This window comes from Pinus tabuliformis, chromosome X (genome assembly GCF_031772625.1).
Source record: "Pinus tabuliformis cultivar Carrire ecotype Pingquan chromosome X, CPIR1, whole genome shotgun sequence".
Lineage (NCBI taxonomy): Eukaryota > Viridiplantae > Streptophyta > Pinopsida > Pinales > Pinaceae > Pinus > Pinus tabuliformis.
The window spans coordinates 1,116,432,697-1,116,454,163 of NC_142308.1; positions in this window are offsets into that span (position 1 = coordinate 1,116,432,697).

Consider the following 21,467-nt stretch of genomic DNA (forward strand, 5'->3'; position numbering starts at 1 on the left):
GTGGAATGTGATGCTTTAGAAAATGGAATTGGTGTTGTTTTAATGCAAGATGAAAGACCCATTTCTTTAGAAATTCGTCCAATCAAGGGAAAGTATTTACACAAAGCTATTTATGAGAAGGAAATGTTGGCAATACTACATGCACTTAAGAGATGGCGACCCTACCTAATGGGAAGATACTTCAAGGTAAAAACAGATCATGATAGTCTTAAATACTTTTTAGAACAAAGATTATCCTCTGAAGAGAAACAAAAATGGGTCACAAAGATGTTGGGTTATGACTTTGAAATCATCTACAAAAAAGGGAAGCAAATTGTTGTGGCAGATGCACTCTCAAGAAAGGATGAGGATGTGGAAGCATTTTTGTGTGCCATTTCTATTATCCAACTAGATTGTATAAACAAAGCAAGGGAGGAATGGAAGAATGACAAAGAAGTGTGGGCACTCATTCGAAAGTTACAACAAGATCCCAATACATCTGATACATTTAGCTGGAAAAATGATTCGTTATGGTACAAAGATCGTTTATACCTATGTAAGAATTCCCTTCTCAAACAAAATATTCTTATGGAATTGCACACATCTCCCTTAGGAGGGCACTCAGGATTTTTAAGAAGGAATTTTTTGGGGATGACCTTAAATCAGATATTCAAAAGTTTGTGGCACAATGTTTGTTTTGCCAACAAAATAAAGTTGCAAGAATTAAGATGCCAGGTCTATTACAACCTTTATCGATTCCAAGCCAACATTGGGAGGAGGTTTTAATGGATTTTATCATAGGTTTACCCAAGTCTGAAGGGAAGAGTTTCATCATGGTGGTAGTTGACAAACTTACCAAGTATGCACACTTTTGTGCATTATCACATCCATTTAAAGCCAGTATAGTTTCTACTGCATTTATGGAAACAATTCAAAAGCTACATTGAAACCCAAAGATTATTGTAAGTGACAGAGATCCCATTTTCACTGGAAATTTTTGGACAAAATTATTTTCTTGTCTCAGCACTCAATTAGCTCATAGCTCATCTTATCATCCTCAAACTGATGGGCAAACTGAGATAGTAAACAATTGTTTGGAAGGATATCTTCGTTGCTTTGTATCTAATAAACAGACACAATGGGTCAAATGGTTGCCTCTGGTTGAATGGTGGTATAACACTTCCTTCCATACTATAACAAAAATGACCCCTTTTATGGCACTTTATGGATATCATCCACCATCCATCACCAATATCTAAGAGAAAATTCTAAGGTTCAAGTAGTGGAACACCACCTCGAGCATCAACAACAAGTTCTCCAACTCTTAAAGGATAACCTCACATTGGCGCAGAATAGAATGAAACAACAGGAAGATCAACATCGCAGGGAAATAATTTTTTATGTAGGTGACGGGGTATTCCTATGGCTACAACCATATAGAAAAATGTCCCTCAAGCAAGCTAAGAAGGATAATAAATTATCACCAAAGTATTATGGTCCGTACAAGGTGTTGCAAAAGACTGGTACTATGGCATACAAATTGGAGTTTCCTGCAGCTTCCTGAGTGCACCCTATTTTCTATGTTTCATATTTAAAGGAAGTTATAGGTGACAAGCTCCCAGTTGAAACAATATTTCTAGAACTTAACGAGGAAGGAAAAATCATATTGGAACCAGAAGCAGTCACAAAAACAAGAACTTGAAAGCTACGAAATCGATCAATTTCAAAGTATCTCATCAAGTGTAAGAACTTATCCGCTAAAGATTCCACATGGGAGGATGAGAATTTTATACAGAAGCATCCAGAACTACTCAAGCATTGAGGACAACGATTTTCGGAAGGAGAGGGGCATGTTAGGCCCCCATAATACTAGTGATTCCCCCATTACAATTGTCATTGTATCCCTTATTGTTATTATTGTGCCCCTATTGTCCCCATATTGTTATTAGTATGCCCCATAGAAACCCACTATTGTTATTTTTGTGCCCTTATGTTATTATTCTTATGTTGGCTTGATTATATTATGACCCCTTACACTCCTTTATATAGAAGGGAGGTTTAGTCATTTGTATCATCCAAGAATTTTTCATTTGTGGAATGTAAAGGAGGTTGCCCCCTCAAAGAGGCTGAATTCTAAGGTGTTAATCTATCTTTTCTATATTTTTGCTACCTGGTTTCCTAAAACTTTCAAGTTGATAAACAAAAACTATCTCACATGCTCTATTTTGGGGAAGTTTTCATAGTTTGTTCACCTTTCTTCAGTTTAGGAAGAATACATCTTTCATCCTCTTCCTAGCTCCTCACCTATCTGAATCATCTCATCCCAAGAAACCCTAATGTGCCAGCCTACCTACCTACCTTGCCCATTTGAATGTCTGCAATCATATCTTATTTTCCCTGACCTAACCCTCATCTAGCAACCCAATTTCAAACAAACACATACCCTCTGCACATCATAACTAGCCTAAACCTTAATTCATATAGCCCTCTTGGCTGTGATTTTATGGAGAGAGCCCTCTACAGCCTGGTAGGGCTAGCTACCAAGCTAAAAGGTTGGTCTATGGTTACCTCAGCTGGACTCTTCCTTAGCCTTGGAGATCTAGAGGAGTGTTTACATACTTGCATCATTGCCAGGGAATGACAGATTCATTTTCCCTGGGTGTATGACATATCTAATTGTTGATGGTGGACAGTGATCAAGCACACAAAGGCTGAAATCATTCACCTGGTGACTCTAGTTTCAACAAATCCAAAGGTTCAAAATTTTCATGGTGACTCCACTTTTCAAGAACCAATAGTTTTAAAACCTTCTTGGTGACTTCATTGTTGTCAAGATGAGTTCTACTACAAGAAAAAATCATAGGTATGCTCCTATGGATTGATCTCAGATCCCTGGATTTCTGAGACCTATGCCTCATGTTGACTGGTTTACAAATCTTCTTATATTTACAAATGAACAAGAAGATGATGCTACTTTGCATTTAGTAAGGTTTCATGTACATGTATGTAGACTAAGAGTTGAGTTTCCTAAGGATTTTCTCATGAAGTTGTTTATGACTACCCTTGAAGATAAAGCTAGGGTATGGTATGAAGGGTTACCAGAAGGAAGCTTATGTTCTCTAAAATATTTCCATAATGTATTCTCCAACCATTATGTGAAGTCTTATCTTTCTTTACAAATTTGTTGTGATTACAGTGATGGTTTCATTGCATATATTGAAAGTATTTATGACATCGAATGTATGGATGATGAAGAAATCATTGAATCCCTCTCTGATTTTTCCCTTCAACAACAGTCTGAAGAAGCTAGTAATTTTGATACACAACATTGTAGTCAGCATACAGTAGCTTCCTCTTTGCTTAAAGATAAATTAATTCTGCATCTTGATATTCAAAAGGAATCACATGAAATAAATCAACAGTTTGATGAAAATTTATATAATCCTTTGCTTGAAATTAATGAATGTATTCAGCATCCTTGTCAAACTTTAGGATGGAAAGAAGACAATTAATGTTTTAGCAAAAGAAAACAAAAAGTACTATATCCTCTGTCTGAAGATGAGATAGATCAACTCCTAAAAAGTCATGTTATAGCCCAAGCTAATGTAGGTTTGTAGTGTTCACATAGTAAAGAAGGTGTTAGTGAAACTTTTTCCACTTTTGAAAATGAGGATTGTCTTGAAATTAGATTTATAAATCAGCTAACATATATTTCCTTCTTTCATGAATATGATAGAGCTGTCATGTTTGATAATCTTGAAGAATGGTTTTTGTTTAAGGATGAATTAGACTATGAGATGAGCCCGAGAGAGATAGTATGCCAGAAATCGAGTCATAATTTCTCATACTCAAGGAATTTACAACCAACACTTAGATAGCAGAAGGTTTTACTTCCCTATGCCTTCCTATCACTCAACAACCAACTGTTCTTTCAGATCAGAATGAAGGGAGTACTTGTATTTTTGTTGTTTTATCTCAAGAAAAGGTAATGCTTCAGGATTTTCAAGATCCCTTCGGCAGTCTTTTGCAAGCATTGAAGAAGATGAATGTTGTATGGTTTGTTAGCATAAGCCTTGGTTTCAGTTGTTATTGTGAGTTGCCTACATGTACATCATTCTACCTTCTTAAGGAAAGTGAGAGCAGAATTTCAGTAAGTAGTCATCCACTGGATTGGTTCCATTTGAAGGATCACTTCACATGATTATACATATTTCTTCAGTAGGTAGGTGGTTGCAATCAGGATTTGAAGCCCTAAAATCTTGATCATCTTCTGCCATTAATAAATTTTGTAAGTACTTGTGTTAGTTAAGTAAGTCAGAATTGAGTCATTTTTCAGTCAATTTCAGTTTGTCACAAGTCAGTTTGTGTCATTTGAGTTGTCAGTGTTTAGTCATGCATTCAGTTTAAGTTTTTGACCGTATTGGCCCACATGGTTAGGCACTTGGTCTACAGTGTTCTTGACACCTCCAAGGAGTTGCCATCACCAATAAGGCCGATGTTATTGTCAGTATTTGCATACTGCCATTCGTGATCAAAATCCTCTTTTCATATCATATTAGGGTCCCATTTTGACACGTTTGTCATTCCACTAGGTCATCATGCAAAAAATTTGGTCACTAACGATTGAATTAGGGTCTCCTTTACTCCTTTTAGAAATTTACCCCTTGTTGGCTCATTTCACCTTTTGCTAAAGTATACCATTAGTCATGACTTGTCTTCATCATGACAGTCATTTTCATCATGGTCACAGCCACTCACAATCTCCATTAGGTCTTAGGGTTTCCAAGGTCCACTAAAACACCATCTCCTGTGTAAAAGACCAGAAAGTGAAGGAGTAAGAATAAACATGATTTCATCAGCAAAATAGTTTGTAATTTGAATATTCAAGAAAAAATTTAATTTTATGGTTTTAATATGTAATAATTCGCATGGTTCCAAGTGTTGTAAGTTCAAAGTTCCATCAGCCGAGAGGAAGAATTTCAAAGTCATTATGTTTCCAAATCCACCAAGAAGATCAAATTAGAAGATCAAGTTCAAAGGAAATAGTCAAGTGAAAGGGTAAAGTTTCAAAAGTTAAGTGAATGCTAAAGGGAGTTGTCTTTTCCCAAGGGTGTCCAAATCATCATTTTCCACAAGCACTAAACCCTAATTACCTCTCCCATTGAGCTAGGGTTGGCTATGGAATTAGATAAATATGAGCAGAGGAGGCATAAGGGAGGTCATTTCAGAAAGTATGAGGCCATTCCAAATCATAGACATCATGTCTCCATCATTTTTCAGGAAGTCATTCCAAGGGACAAATCATTTGCCGCACATAGGGCCAATTTTTCTTCAAACTATGTTTCTGACCAAATAGAGATGAATTTGACAAACGTGAGAATTTTTTGTTTTTTTCCATCATAGGCTAAGGATGACAAACCTCCTTTAGTTTTTACACATGTGTAACGATTTTGGAGAAATGTCAAAAATATAGTTTCTACAAGAGGTTTTATGCATTTCTAGAGTGACCTTGGGAAAATAATCTCCTAGATGGAGTGTCCAAATGACTTTCTTGATGAATCAAATGATAACTAGATAGAAATATATTTCCAATAAGCTATCAGGAGCTCATTTTGGAGTTGAGAAAGACCTCCAAAAGTTTCATGCTAGAGCACACTTCATTTTTGCACCCTCATTCTACACTTTTTGACCAGTCTTGGGAGAATTGATTTTTGAGGGGCTATACATGATCATTTTAAGTACTTGATACGTCCATTATGTATCCAAGAGAGATATCTTTCCAGTGAGCTATCATGAGCTTAATTTGGACTCTAGGAAGGCAATCAAAAGTTGGTTTGAATATGACATTGAGTTCTTGTGTTGTGCAGGGCGAGTTTCAGTCCTACGTTGCGCGTTTGTGTATTACGCTGCGCATTTCAGTGTTACGTTGTGCGTTTGTGTAGTGGAGGGAGTGTTTCAGTGTTAAGCTATGCATTTGACCAAATTTCTCGCCAGATCCAAATAAAGTTCCATTGCCTCAGAAACTTCAAGTTTGGTTGCTTTCCTCCTCCAGCAAGTACGTAGCACTAAAATATACCCTCACATTTCACAAGTCATAAATTCATGGTAATAAGTCTCTTGTGTGAAATTTGGTGTTTTCAAACCTATAAAAAATAGTTTCATTCCCACAACTCCAATGTCACTCCCTATTACTTCTATTCCCTTCGCATATCATTGTTAAACCCTTTCCCAACCCCCATATCATCTCACTACTTCCTTAAGCCCTTTACTCCCAAAACCCTAAGACCTAGGTGTTTTATTTGCTTAAGCTCCCAAAACCCATAACCTGTAATAAAATTCCCTATCCCAAATCATATCACCTCCCACAGCTCCATAATCCCTCCCCTCATCTCCTCAATTTTTTATAGCCCTATCCCTATTCCCTAGACCTATTTCCACTTCCCATTCCCATCTACCTTATCCCTAGGGTTTCTTAACCAAACACTATGGAGGAAGACAAAGACTATGTGGAAGAGGAGGATACACAAGAAGAGGAGGATAGAAAAGTAAAAGAGGGGCAATGACTTACAAAGAAAGATGGCCAAACATTACTTCAAGAAAAATCAAATTGCAAGGTACAAGCTCTGAAAGGTCAAAACAAGACTTGAAACCCTAGCCAAGAAAAAGAAGGAAGAAAATCTTGAAATAATTTTTGAGGCATCACTCATTGCCTAACATACCTCATCAACCTTCCACAGATCAAATTTTGAAGAATTTTGAGCAATTTTGAAAATTTTGGAGTTTTTTTCATTTTTGGCAGTTTTTGCACTAGTCACACTGCCAAAAGCGCAGTGCCCTAGGCGTTGTGCTTTTCCTAGAGGCCTCCAAAGGAAAAATGGCCACCACAATTGGATTCATAAGGCCAAATACAGTCAGGAAAACCACTTTTCTAAGCTTTTTTTGGTCAACTGGGCAGTCAAAGGGTCAAAAACACCCAAAAAAATCATTTTTCTGCCCTGTTTTGGAGGCTGGCATTACGCTTTTGGCCAGTCTTGGGATAATAATCTTTTGGAGGGTAAAATCAAGTCCATTTTGGAAAATTAAGGTATATTTAAAAACTAGACTAGAAAATCTTTCCAATGAGCTATCCTGGGCTCAATTTGGACACCGGGAAGGCAGTGAAAATCAGCCTGCAAGATGGAGGGCACGTTTGACACAGAGAGGGTGCGTTTAACCAGTTGCCTGATTTTTCACTGTTTTTCTCCAGATTTGATTTTCATCTTGAGAAATAAAGTGTTTACTGATGTAATTCATTATGTAAATGTAATTATTCTCTTTTTACTATTACCTAGGGTAAATACATTAGGTAAATAGACTTGATGAGGTGTAATGAATCAATTTCATTATAATTAGGTATGATTCACTTTGACCACCCTACACTCTAGCTATCAGTTCATATTCTGGTGGAACTGCTCCTCCTCTCATGGATTCGACCCATGAGGTTGGGAGGATTTTGTTTGAGGCCTACATCTTTTATTTTTCATTCTTTTCAAAGTTTGGACTCAGTGGGATGCTATTAGATTGATCAAAGACACTATTGTACCAGAATTTGGCCAGTTTTAATAGATGAGTTGCAGCTATTTCCTTGGAATAACTGTGGTATGGTTGTCTAGCATTGTTTTTTTTCTTCAGTTTCATTTGTATGAATGTATTGTTGCTCCTTATTCCATTTCATGTCTATTGTATGATCTCTTTCAAGTTAATAAATAGAAATCATCTCACATGCTCTGTTTTGGGGAAGTTTTCATAGTTTGTTCACCTTTCTTTAGTTTAGAAAGAATACATCTTTCATTATCTTCCTAGCTCCTCACCTATCTGAATCATCTCATCCCAAGAAACCTTGATGTGCTAGCCTACCTACCTACCTTGCCCCTTTGAATGTATGCAATCATATCTTATTTTCCCTAACCTAGCTTCTTTGACCTAACCCTCATCTAGCAACCCAATTTCAAACAAACAAAACTCCTCTGCACATCATAACTAGCGTAAACCCTAATTCATCCAGCCCTATTGGCTGTGATTTTATGGAGAGGGCCCTCTACGACCTGGTAAGGCTAGCTACCAAGCTAAAAGCTTGGTCTGTGGTTACCTCAACTGGACTCTTCATCAGCCTTGGAGATCTAGAGGAGTGCTAGCACTTGCAACCCTAAGAGCAGTGCCTCATATTCATCTATGTTATTGGTGCACTGAAAATTAATTTTGTAACCATGTCCTTTTGCCATGTTTTTAATGAGTGTACAATGAAAACACCTACCCCTACTCAATATTTACACACAGTTCCATCGAAATTCATATTCCACAAAGATTCCCCCTCCACATTGATTTCTTCGGCATTAAATTTTATTATCTCTATATTATTGACTTTAGCCTCTAAGTATGAAATTTCATTTTCTACACAACCATTGTTGTACAAGATAAATAAGTCCATGTCTGAATGTACTGAATAGAGGGGATGATTGTTAGGCATGTCTTGAATGCTAACCATGTACTTCATTAGTGTCTCCCTATAAAGTCTTATGGGTTAACCAAACATAGGAATAGTAGCATAACTCATATCCATTTTCAAGGTGCCTTGCAATTTAGCCCCCCACGATCTAAAGAGTATCATTCCATACTTTGGAGGCATGTCTTCCACTACAATGTTCTTAACTGAGCTTTTGGATGGGATTTGAGCTAGAGTGACACACACGTCTTTGATGAGATGTAGGCATCTCACCTTGCTAGAATCAAAGGAATACAAGTCCTTGTATGGCCTAGTTATGTCTAGATTTAGTTTTTCCAGATGGCTCTAGGCATCAGATTATGTCAGGCACCTGAGTCAAGCATAGTATTATGAAGGTTTTTATCATGAATATTCAAACTAATGTAGAAAGGAGGAACGGTCCCATATTGAGGTTTACCTTACACTTCTAGGTCAAACAACAATTCAGGTTGGTTATCTATGAGGTTTACAGGTTTTTTTCCTTCTCCTACCTTTAGGGCTTTCATCACTTGGGCTCTGTATACATTTTTATTCATTAACTCAGTGAGGGGGATGAAAATTTTTACTTTATCCACTTCATTTTCATTGATAAATGTGGTTTGAGATTTCTCTATTTATTTAATGATCAGGTCATGTTTCTTAGGATTTTATTTTTGAGAATCTTCTTTAGTTTGACTAGAGGAAGGAATATCAATTTGAGTCTTCTTGGGTGGGGTATTAAAAGCCTTTTTGGGAGAGTATCAACAAATTTTTTAGAAGGGGTATCAACAGTATTTTTACTCCTTATCTTATATTGTCTATGTACTTCAATGATAGCATTTTGATATCCTTGTTTATAGTCTTTACATTCTAATGGAATGGCTTCTAGTTTTTAGAGTAGGAAAATGTATTTTTCTTCCTTAGCAAGGAAAATTTGATCTATTTCGGTTTCCTTAAACAAATTTATTTGATTTTCCTCTGAATCTTCTGTTAATTCAACCTCTTCATCATCATAGTTTTCCTAGAAAGGAGACCTAATTTTTTGTTTATCAATGGGGCCTCTCAGTTCCCTTTGTTTGATTTGAGGTGGAGTCCTTCTAAGGTTTTGATTTATGTTTTGAGAACTACCTTGGTTTTCTCTAGGAGGGGTTCTATCAGCTAAGATTATTCTTTCCACCATCCTTTCCATTGACCCAATCAAACTATCTAATTTTGCATCGGAAGAGGAAGTAGCAAGTTCTTCCTTTATAGTGACTCTTCTTTCAACTTTTGGTCTAGCTCTTTTAGCTAAGAGTTTGGATTCCACACTAGCTGCATTTATCTACATTTCCTCAACAGTTGCAAGATTTCTTTCTCTAAGTTGATTAGACATATCAGGATCAAATCCATCTAGGAATTTGATAGCAGTTGGGATGGAATTGTAAATTTTTTTGAACCTAGCACAGTAATCCTGCTTTATTTCACCAGGGGTTCTTTTGATACTTTCATACTCTACTAGTATTTGAAGTAAATTTTTCTTCACTTCCCATCTAGTAAGGAAATTCTGATGAAATTGGGAAATATGTGAAATTGATCCAACAAGTAATGCCTTAAACCATTTTTTCACCTCCACTATAAGACTTTGAGAAAATAACCTCATTTTAACATCATCTTCATCAATTTCTTGTAGGTATAGGTATTCGTTCATCCTATTGATGTGTTGTTGGGCAGTGATTGATCATGTGCCATCGAACTGGGGTATCTGACTTTGATAATCTTGTGGCATAGGGTGGAGTTTCCCTAGCAGGACCAAAGGGGCATATCGAGCTGCCATCCTGGGCAAATGAGATGAAGAAGTGACTACAACAGTTGATGATGTGGAGGGTCCTAAAGGGATTGATATTGTACTATGTTGAGTTGGTATAGAGGTAGTAGGGATAGAAGATGAAATAGGTAGACTGGTAATGGGGGTTGTTACTGTAGAAATAGTAGAAATGAAATGAGTTTCCGGTGGAATAGTATAAATAGGGGGAACTTCAGGTGGGATGGAAATATTAGGTGGATCTGGAGATGCAGTAGTGGAAGAAGAGGATGCAAATTTGGGTGATTTACAGGATTTATGTAAATCCTGATCTAATTCAGATAACAATTGTTAAATTTTATCAAATTGTTTAATGAAATCATCTTCAAAATCAAGTTTCACTGTTTGATGTTTTAGAATATGAGGTTTGAATATGTTCTCATCAACCACTGTCTCAAGTACCCAAGTGTCTAATTTAGTACAAAACAGATTATAACCAGAATCTGGATCCAACCCAATGTTAACCTCATCTAGATTTTCAAAACCTACAGGGATAGATTTAGCTCTAGATGGAGGGTTATTTCTCCCTTAGCTTTCAGTTAAACTTTTTCTTCTAAGAATTTTCTCAAGGTTATCTACAATCTTTGGTGGATTGGGATCTGGATTGGCTCTAGTATGTATTCTTTTGGAAGCCATATCTATAACAAAATATTTACAAAAACCAATACATGCAGCTGAAATATTAACAAAAAGCAAATATATACAACAAATATCAACAAAAGAATATATTGCAACTATAATTGAAAAGACAAACTTAATATTATCTATTTCTCGACTAGAAACTTCGAAATAGCTTTAAGAACAAATATATTTTACGAGGGATATCTTTGTATGCAAGTCAAACTTGTTCTTCCCTAGTATAGCCGCCAAGATGACAAGCACTCTGTAATCTATTAAGGATGTGAAATAAATTGCAAAGGTAACCACATAACCACTTTGGAAGCTGGGATCTAGGCGTGCCAGCTTCAAAGAGGGATCTCTCTTTCAGATTTAACTTTGTTGATTTTAGAATTTTAGGTTAGATTTGAAGTTCGGAGTTTGGTTTTTGAATTGATTTGGTTGGAACATCAAGGGAATGTCATTGGGAAATGGATTTAGAGAGGCTTAAGATGATCAAATACACAAAGAATCAAGCTTAAGTGCAGCAGGGCAAGGTAGGCATATTACTGGATCTTTGAAATTTATGAGATGGAGAAGGAAGAATTGATTTAGATTCACTTTAAATATAGAGGATTGTCGCCCGAATTTTATATGTAAACTTCAGAAGAAAACATTGATATAGTTTTAAGCCACAACAAAGTGTTTTTTAAGAAAAAACCTTAACTTAATTTTCTTTAAAACAATAGAGAAAAGAAACACATGAAAATAGAGAAGTAACAAAATTATAGTAAGAAGCACTTCACCAATAGATATGACACATGAATCCTATAACAACTTTCTTGTATTGGTTCAAATCGACACTTACTCTCAGTGATCAACTTTACAGTAAATGGTAGTCTTTCTCAGTACAAGTCCCAACACTAATACTTTGAATTTTGAAGTATTTATAAAAATTATTACAAAATATCTTCCTTGGAAAATATCTAGAATTGCTTACAAAAATATCTCAAACTTATTACAAAAATAGAACCCAAGTCTAGGAAATCTAGAACTCTTGAAGTTGTTGGCACTATTTTCATGGGTTTCTAGTGTTGTAAAGCATCTCACCAGATTTCTTATGGAAGTCCATTTGGTCTATAGGATGGATCATTTCTGTATCAAAAGAGAAAATGGACTGCTTGTAATCATTTGTTGATCGAGGTTGAGCAACTTTGGGCTCCAAGAAAGCAACATGCATTCTTCTCTTCTCTGTATCAAAGGTCAAAAGAAGCTTATGCTAGGTGGTGGTTGTTTTCTTCCAAAACTGTGAAAATGTAGTAGCCTTGAGTGCTTGATTCTTAGCTTTAATCTCTTTGTAGATGGAAAAAATACTTTGATCTTTCATACTTTGTTCCATCTTTCCTATTGGTGATGAAACTGGTGTATCTAATGTTATTTAGGACATCGAAGATGTAGGAATGGTCTCCTCTCTACTCGCTACTGAAGGTATAAATGAGCCTATTAGGATAATAGGTTTTTCTTGTTCTGCACTATTACTGAGTTTCTCCTACATCCATGGTCTTTTGCCTCTTATTCTACACTATGAAACCCTTCACTAAAATCTCTATCACTGAAGAGGAAATGATTTCCCTTAGTCTCTTTTCAATCTTTTCTTGTGGTACTAATGTGTGTGAAGTTGACAACACCTATTATTCAGCCTCCTGTAATGTATCCTCCTGCCATTATTCTTGGTTCATGAATTGTTATATTTCTAGTCTGGAAGTATGGGAAATTATACCAAAAGGGTCATAGGACCATGTAAAATTGTGCTTGAATTTCATCTCCTTCGTATCCTGTTGATCTTGCATTGCATGTGAAAGGACCAATTTCTGTCTTTATTTTGAATTTTGCTTTCTTCTTGGCTACAAAGAAGTGTAGCTGGTCCAAGTTGATCATTTTCCTGATAAATTCTAAGGAAAAAATGTGAATTGGCACAAACTTGGGGAGTTTATAAGGGGGAAATTCACACCCATATATCCTAATCTCTGTATAACTCTGGTATAAATACCCATCTCCTTTCTTGGTCTGGTCACTTAGGTGGAAAATTCTTTTGATCTCTAGATGTATCCTTGGTTCTGCATCAGTGTTTAACACACTAGCTGCCATATGAAAAAAATGATCCACAAAATCACTGAATGTGAATTCAATGTTGTTCTTTTTGAAGAGGGAGGTCCAGTGAATGATTGATTGGGGGTGCCCTTGATTGTCTAACTTATGTAGATGAAAAGAAAACATGTCTAATTGATAATAAAGAAACAAATACACCAAGACAGATGTATGGTTGAAAACTCCTTCAATTGAAAATTTCACGAATTGTTCATGAATGCTCCCAGCTAAAAACTCACTATAACGGAAGATAGTAGGAGGATTTTCACCTTTGGAAAATACAAAAACAAAGCCTATGATGATTTAATCGACCCATTGGTCATAATAGTATCCTAATAAACATGAAACCGTAGAAATTATTTGTTTGGTCATCTCAGGGAAAATAGAGGCAGGATAAGGAGGGTTTGTTTTGGGTAACTAGGAATTTTTCAGTAAGAAAGTTTCAAATATATTGGATCTCTAGGGAAAATCGAGCTTATTGTACATTTCCATGAGGAATTCTAGGTGGAAAGCCTGCATATGATTAGGATTTTGGATTTGGAGCATCTATGAGATTGAATGACCATTAATGGCAAAAATAATTTCACCATTTTGGGCCACTATTGTTCTCTGACTGGGAATGTATCAAAATTGACACCATGTTACAAATTTTGGGAAATAATTGGTCTGGGGAAAAATAAATTGGGGCAAGAGGGAGTCCCACATTCCCAAATCATCATTTAGGTCAAGGTAATTATGTTTGAGCCAACTATGAAGTTCGTAAAGATCGAAATCAAAATTGGTCTCTGCAACTGGGTATAAATGGTCGACTAGCATTTGATGGTCCAAATCAATAGTTGGAGGTAACATTGGGTTTTCTTTGGATGCTTTGGATTTTCCCTTAGGTGCCATAGTGAAACAAAAAAATGAGACATAATATACAATGGTTACCTAGGAAAAACAAATTGGTCACTGTGTATTTTGTTGTCGTGACAAGTACTTGGCTGAAGGAAGGGATGTATAAATTTTGAAGTAACTAATTGGATAGCTAGGTGGAAGGAGGTGGTAGTTGAGTCACCGCAACAAACCTTTATCATGAACAAAAAAATAAAGAGGGGCCACTTGAGAAAATTCCTGGTTTTTATAGAGCGACGTTATCTTTTTGTTGCATTTGACCCATTATGGAGCGGGTTCATTACATATAGGAACATTCCGATTAGGAACGGTTGTTTTTAATGGGAAGTGGAATTGGACAAGAGCGGGGAGGGAAGGTGGAAGAATGGGAGTGGAAGGGATGGTGATTCGTGGCGAGATAGGATGACATGAGGTAGTTATGTGGCGGGGTAGGATTAGACCAAAGATGATTAGGTTTCAAGGTATGGTGGAGCGGTGGGAAACGGTCGTGTGGGCTGTCAAACGTAGAGGAAAGCATATAAGGGGGAAGCATTAAGGGGGGTAGTGGCGGTAAATGGTTTTGGAGGGGGGGGAGTGGAGTGGATGAGAGGATGCTACGTAGTAAAGGCGAGATAGTGGAGACTACCTCCCTGGACCCCTCCCCTGTCAGATAACCTTCATAAGTGTTGGGGGCGCGGGGGGCGAGCATAAATCATTCCTCACCGTTGATCTAGGTGGGGCAGAGTGTGGCCATTGAAAGATACGTCCACCTTATTACAAATCGAAAAAAGATCTTTTCATTTTTCAACTTTATTACAAAATCAAATATTTAGCACAAAGCACCTTATTACAAAGTGACAATACATTGCATAAACAAAATTTATTACAATATGATAATCACAATTTAATAATGAAATTAATTAATCTAAATATGATTAATTAATTCTAATGGCGCATTTTTTATTTGCAATCCTTTTTCATTTTTTTCTAAGGTCTTTAATCCCTTTTTCTCATTTATTTATCAATTAACCAAGCTTAAACAATTTGGTTAATTCATTTTATTCTAGTTAATCTAATTCAACCACGATTACACTGTGTGGTTGATTTATTCATTAATCTAGACCAATTTTATTTAATTCAGTCTAATTACGTTTAAACAGTGTGATTAGAATAACTAATCTACTTCTAACTTTGATGTGGCATTTAAAAAAGCTGCACACTTCATTGAAAATCTCTAAAGTATTATTGATGCATTTTTTGTTTTTTGAGTGGCATTTGGACTTGCTCACTTTCGTATATACTTTTTTATGGGGTTTCTTCGTTCTTTTTTATCTTATTTTATGATATTTTTTATTTTTGTTCTCTTCACACATATATATTTTTTATACCCTCTTTTGTTTTTCTTTTGTTTTTTTCTATTTTTTTTCTTTGGAAATAAATTTGCAGGATGGAAGATTAGTTACAACATTTAATATACAAAATTATAGCTACAATAAAGTTATCCTATGAAATATAGGACTCTAACAACATCAACTTCCATTCCATCCTTTATGTCATAGATACATTGATCATTCAATTACAAATAAAAACACGATGAGATTCATACATAGATGTTCTCATAAAACACATACATAACCAGCGTAATAGCAACATATATACCAACGAAAGTACAACCATAGACCACATATAATACATCAAAATTCTCATAGGGATATAAGGAGAAATAACCTTTCATTAATGATGCAAAATCCAAAGTTGGGATGGGACTTCCACGTTCCACCTGACTATAGAATGGCTGAGCCAAATCTCTCTTCATCCATTCACCCCCATGCCATATTCCAAGAATGAATGTGGGATCTCATAGAACAAATTCATTCAAAACTCATCCAGGGTTTCCAGAGGCCATCCACCTCAACCCATCAAACAGTGATTCCACCTCACAGTCAGGCATCACAACACCATCATCAAATTGGTCTCTATCCCAGTCATTCAGGGCTCCAGAGTGTTTGTTCCAACCAAAGCTCTAAGCCTAGTAACTCAACCCATAGCTGTCGTTGGGGTCCAGAGCATTTGTCCAACCAAGGTTCCAAGACTAATAACTCAACCCACCAAGGGCTCTAGAGCGTTTTTCTAACCAAGGCTACAAGAATAGTAACTCAACCCAAGTTGTTACAAGGCTCTAGGAACTTGTAACTCAACCCAAGCTAAGGAAACATGAGAACCAACCAAAACAAAACAAGGAAATAAACCCACAAACTCCATAGCTATCCAGGAAATGGTAAGGCTAGGAAATCCACTATCAATCTAGGCAATCCCCCATGCGAGTGACATACCATGATCAAGGATCCACACGCATGTGCCATGCATGCCAAAAATATTAAAGAAAACATACATGAAACTCGGTACCTACAAGAAAATATGATGTAGTTGTTGATCTTGATGCCCTCTTACACTTTCCTTCTCTTCCTTTTCCTTCTTACTCCAAGAATCCAAGTATTCCACACCGTCCAAGAGTGCTCCAAGAAAACTTTGTCTCCAAGAGTTTAAGAGAGAGAGAGCATAATGAGAGAGAGCTCCAACACTAAACTGACAAAAGGTTACCAATTGATCCTCATAAGCCTTTTTATGAGTGAGGCCTCTATTTTCTTAATTTTCCATTATTTTCCTTCATTTTCCTCCTCACATGCAACCTGTGACCTTCCACCTCCTTTTTCTCCTAATTTCCACTATTTTCATAAATAGATGTACCAAAAATGCCATTTTGCCTTTCCAAAGCCTTAGCCATTGCCTTTACCAATTTCCTTAGCCATAAACAATCACAAGTGATCCCCATAACTAGGATTTTTCCCAACATTCAGCTTGGATTAAGTGTCCCATCATCCATGGTTATTATTTTTCCTTTATTAACTTTTATTACATGGAATTTTCACTGAGGTTGTTATAGAACTCTCCCCCTTGGGGCAATGTCATCCTCGGTGTTCAACAACACCTATAACCATAATATTTTTGTAAGAAACATATATTGTCGACGGAGCTTTAAAATTTAGTTGTTTCAGTATTTACAATGATCATCCTGCTAAGAAGCAAACCAACATGAAAACATAACAAACATAACATCATAAGAACATGACACCCATACCGCTTATCGGAGCTTTATAACATAGCTCATGGTTTTATTTACATCCATATACATATGTACATATACCAAAATCACTAAAACATGTACCAAAACATATACCACAACATATACCAAAACAACACACCAAAACACCTTGCCAAAATTGCTTTGCCTCAACCTGCAAACAAGGAAGGATACATAGTCTACATCTGATCCACCATCTCCCATGTAGATTCATAGGGCCCAGAGTGCTTCCATTGCACTTTAAATTTCTCTATTTCTCAATTCCAAAGCATGAGCACCTTCTTCTACAATATACATTGAAGCTCTAGCTGGAATTATCCATCTGGTTCCACTTGCAATACAAACCAGTCAATCACATGATAAACATATTTAACATACTTATTAATAAATGAAACATGGAAAACATCATGGAATTTCACTTTCAAAGGAAATGCAATTTGATAGGCTACTGGCCAAATCCTCTTAATAATGTTGAAGGGTCCACAAAACCATGGTGCCAGCTTAGCACACAATCCAATCTGTAAGGAGATCTTATTCAGTTTGATGTGAAAGTATACATGTCACCCAACCTGGAACTCCTTAAAAAACATGTTCTGATCTGCATAGATCTTCTACATTTCATGTGTTTCATTTATATTCCTCTTTATAACCTGCATTTCTTGTTCCATGTCTGGTCAAATCAATACTATGTTAACCAAATCGCTCTAATCGATAGGAGTATTTCAACTTCACCCATATAATGCCTCAAAAGGACTCATCATTAATGACTCCTGATAACCATTGTTGTATGCTAACTCTACCAGTGGAAGGTACTCTTTCCACTTTCGTTATTGATGTATCACATACATCCTCAACATGTCCTCTAATATCCTAATGACCCACTCTGTACAGTCCATCTATCTGTGGATGATAAGTCGTATGGAAGGCCAACTTTGTGCCCAAACATGTAAATAATGTCTTCCAAAACTTGGAAGTGAACTTCGCATCCCTGTCAAACACAATATCCTTTGGAACACCATGCAATCTAACCACATCTCTAATGAATACATGTGCTACATCATTGGCTGAGAATGTAGACTTCACGGGAATGAAGTGTGCAACCTTTGTCAACCTATCCACAACAACCATGATAGAATCATGGCATCTCACTATCCTTGACAACCCTGTGATGAATTCCATGGAAATGACTTCGCATTTTGACTTTGTAATCATAATCGGTTGTAGCAGTCCACCTAGAAGTTTACACTCTGCCTTTATTCATTGATAATCAAAACACCTAGCCACAAACTCTGTTACATACCTCTTCAGATTCGACAAATAATAAAACTTCTTCACTGCTGTCAGTGTCTTCTAATAACCTGGGTGACTTGAATATGGTTTTGCATGAAACTCCCTCAAGATCACCTTCTTGAGCTCACTACTATCTGGCACATATATCATGTCTCTAAACCTGACCAATCCATCTCTTGTAAGGCAATAGTCCACTACCTTTTCACCTGCACCTGTACCACTACTTATACCTATACCTATACATGTACCTATACCATGACCTATACATGTACCTATACCTGTACCTATACCTATACTATCACTTGTACCTATACCAATACTCTATCGTAACATGTGCATAATATCCACATATATGACATCATGTTGACCTACCTACAAGATCCTATCTTGTAGATTTGTCCCATAAGATCTCATAGCTACTAAGTGATTTACCTGTATCCACCTGCAAAGAGAATCTACCACACTGTTCTCTTTACCTTTGATATACCTAATCTCAAAATCAAACTAATTGATCATAGCCAACTACTGAGCCTACCTACCATTCAGATTTGGTTGGTCAAATAGATACCACAAACCACTATGATCACTCATCAATGTAAACCTCCTACCCAGAAGATAGTGTCTCCACATCTTCAATGGATGTATAATCATTTCCAATTCAAGATCATGTGAGGGATAGTCCTCCTCGTGCTCATTCAGTTTTCGTGACTCATATCATACGACATGTCCATCTGCATAAGGACTCCACCAAGTCCTTTCTTGCAAGAATCTATGTATACTACAAACCCTTTGCAATATTTAATACTTGTGCATGTTTCAACAACTACTTGAGCTACTCAAAACTATTCTCACACTCCTTTGTCCATTCAAACTTCTAACCTTTCCTATACAATGATGTAATATGATAAGCAATCTATGAGAAGTTCTTGATGAACCTCCTATAATAGCCTGCCAACCCCATGAAAGATCTCACCTCATCTACATTCTTAGGAGCTACCCACTCCATGATGGCACTTATATTTTCTGTATCTACTGTAATTCCCTCCTTGGAGACAACATGCCCCAAGTAGTGTACCTTAGTCTGAAAGAAATTACGCTTGTTGTGCTTAGCAAACAATTGATATTCTCTCAAAAACCTCAACATTTCTGCTAAATGCTTGGCATGCTCTTCCTCACTTTTAGAATATACCAATATGTCATCAATGAACACAATAACAAAATTATCCAAATACAGATGCCACACATTATACATCAAGCACATAAATGTAGTTGGAGCATTAGTTAAGCCAAATGGAACTACAACAAACTCATAATGCCCATACCTGGTCCGAAAAGTTGTCTTGTAAATCTCCTCCTCTTTGATGTGTACCTGATGATATACGGATCTCAAATCAATCTTCGAGAACATTGTTGCTCCCTTCAACTGATCAAACAAGTCATCAATCCTCGGTAACAAATATTTTTTCTTGATAGTCACTTTGTTCAACTACTTGTAGTCAATGCATAATCTGAGAGTACCATCCTTCTTCTTCATAAACAATATCAGTGCACCCCATGGTGATACACTCAACCTAATGTATCCTTTGTCCAACATTTCCTTCAATTGTAATTTTAACTCTACCAACTCAGGTGTGCTCATCCTATAAGGTGATTTTTATGTTGGAGCTACCTATGTCACTAACTTAGTAGAAACGTTTACCTCCCAGTGAGGTAACAACTTTGAAATGTCCTCAGGAAATACATCCTTGAATTGTTGTAAAATTGGGTACCTGCTCAAGACATCTACATCCTCAACTTCCTTACTCTTATCACTAGAAATATGCACTACAAATAAAATACACCCTTTCCTGTGGCTACGCTTTTGCTTGCATAGTTGTTACCATCATAACTGATGTGGATTTCTTCTTTCCATGTAAGACTTTTGGTTCCCCATTATCATCAACACACTCAATAAATTTTTCATAACAATCCCACTTGGTTCTATGAAGATACAACTAATCCATGCCCAACAACATATTGTATGATCCTAATGGTAATACATTCAGATGTGTTGCAGTAGGCATACCAATCAAATCAAATGCACAATCTCTTAACCAATGATGAACTTGCTTCTTCATACTTGTAGCAAAATCTACTAACCAACACTCTGCATGCAATTCCTTACTCAAACCACTCTTATCCACCAAGTCAAGACTAACATATCTATAATTAGATCTAGGGTCAATCAAAATAGAAATAGATTGATCACAAAGCTTACCATTCATCTCAATGATAGATGTCTGATGGTCTACTTGTTTGTTATCCAACACTGCATAAATACAAGGAATACTCGGACCAACAGCCCTAATAGTATGTGCCTCCTACACACTATATATATTAGGCATGCCCCTCTGGTATTGTGGACAATCCCTCCTGCAATGATCTCCTCCACAAGTCCAAGACCACACGGGATCCTTATCCTGCTCCTCATATCGGTGTCCCTGTCCTCTATCAGATGCATTGAACCTCTTAGGTGGTGCAACATTCTCTTTATTACCTAAATCCTGAGCTCTTGCTCGCTTCTTGTCGCATTTTCATTTGTTCTATGCATTACCTCTCCAATATGGCTTAGTCTCATCTCTGCACTTCAATTATTCATAGCAATGCCTTAGCTTTTGGATGGCCTCCTCTAATGATGTATGCTCATTGAACTCAATCCTATCTTTGAATGCAACCAGTCATCCATTAATGAACCTTTGAATTTTTTCCTTCTCCTCCGTGAGATAAGGCACATACCTCAGTAACTCCAAGAACCTACTAGTACACTCATCATCTGTCATGGATCCCATCTTTAGCTCATAAAATTATTTTGCCCTGTCATCAAACTATCTCTCTGACAAATACTTCTTCTTGAATATCCACTCAAACTCACTCCAAGGCAATTCTTCTCCATGAATGCATATGAAATTCTTCACATCTTCCCACCAAACGTATGCTTTACCTTTGAGGCTGAATGTAGCCACTCTAGCTTTCATGTTCTCTGAATAGTCATGCAACTTGAAGAACTTCCTCATGCCAAGAAACCATGCCTCTGAATCCTGTGGTTTCTTTATATCTCC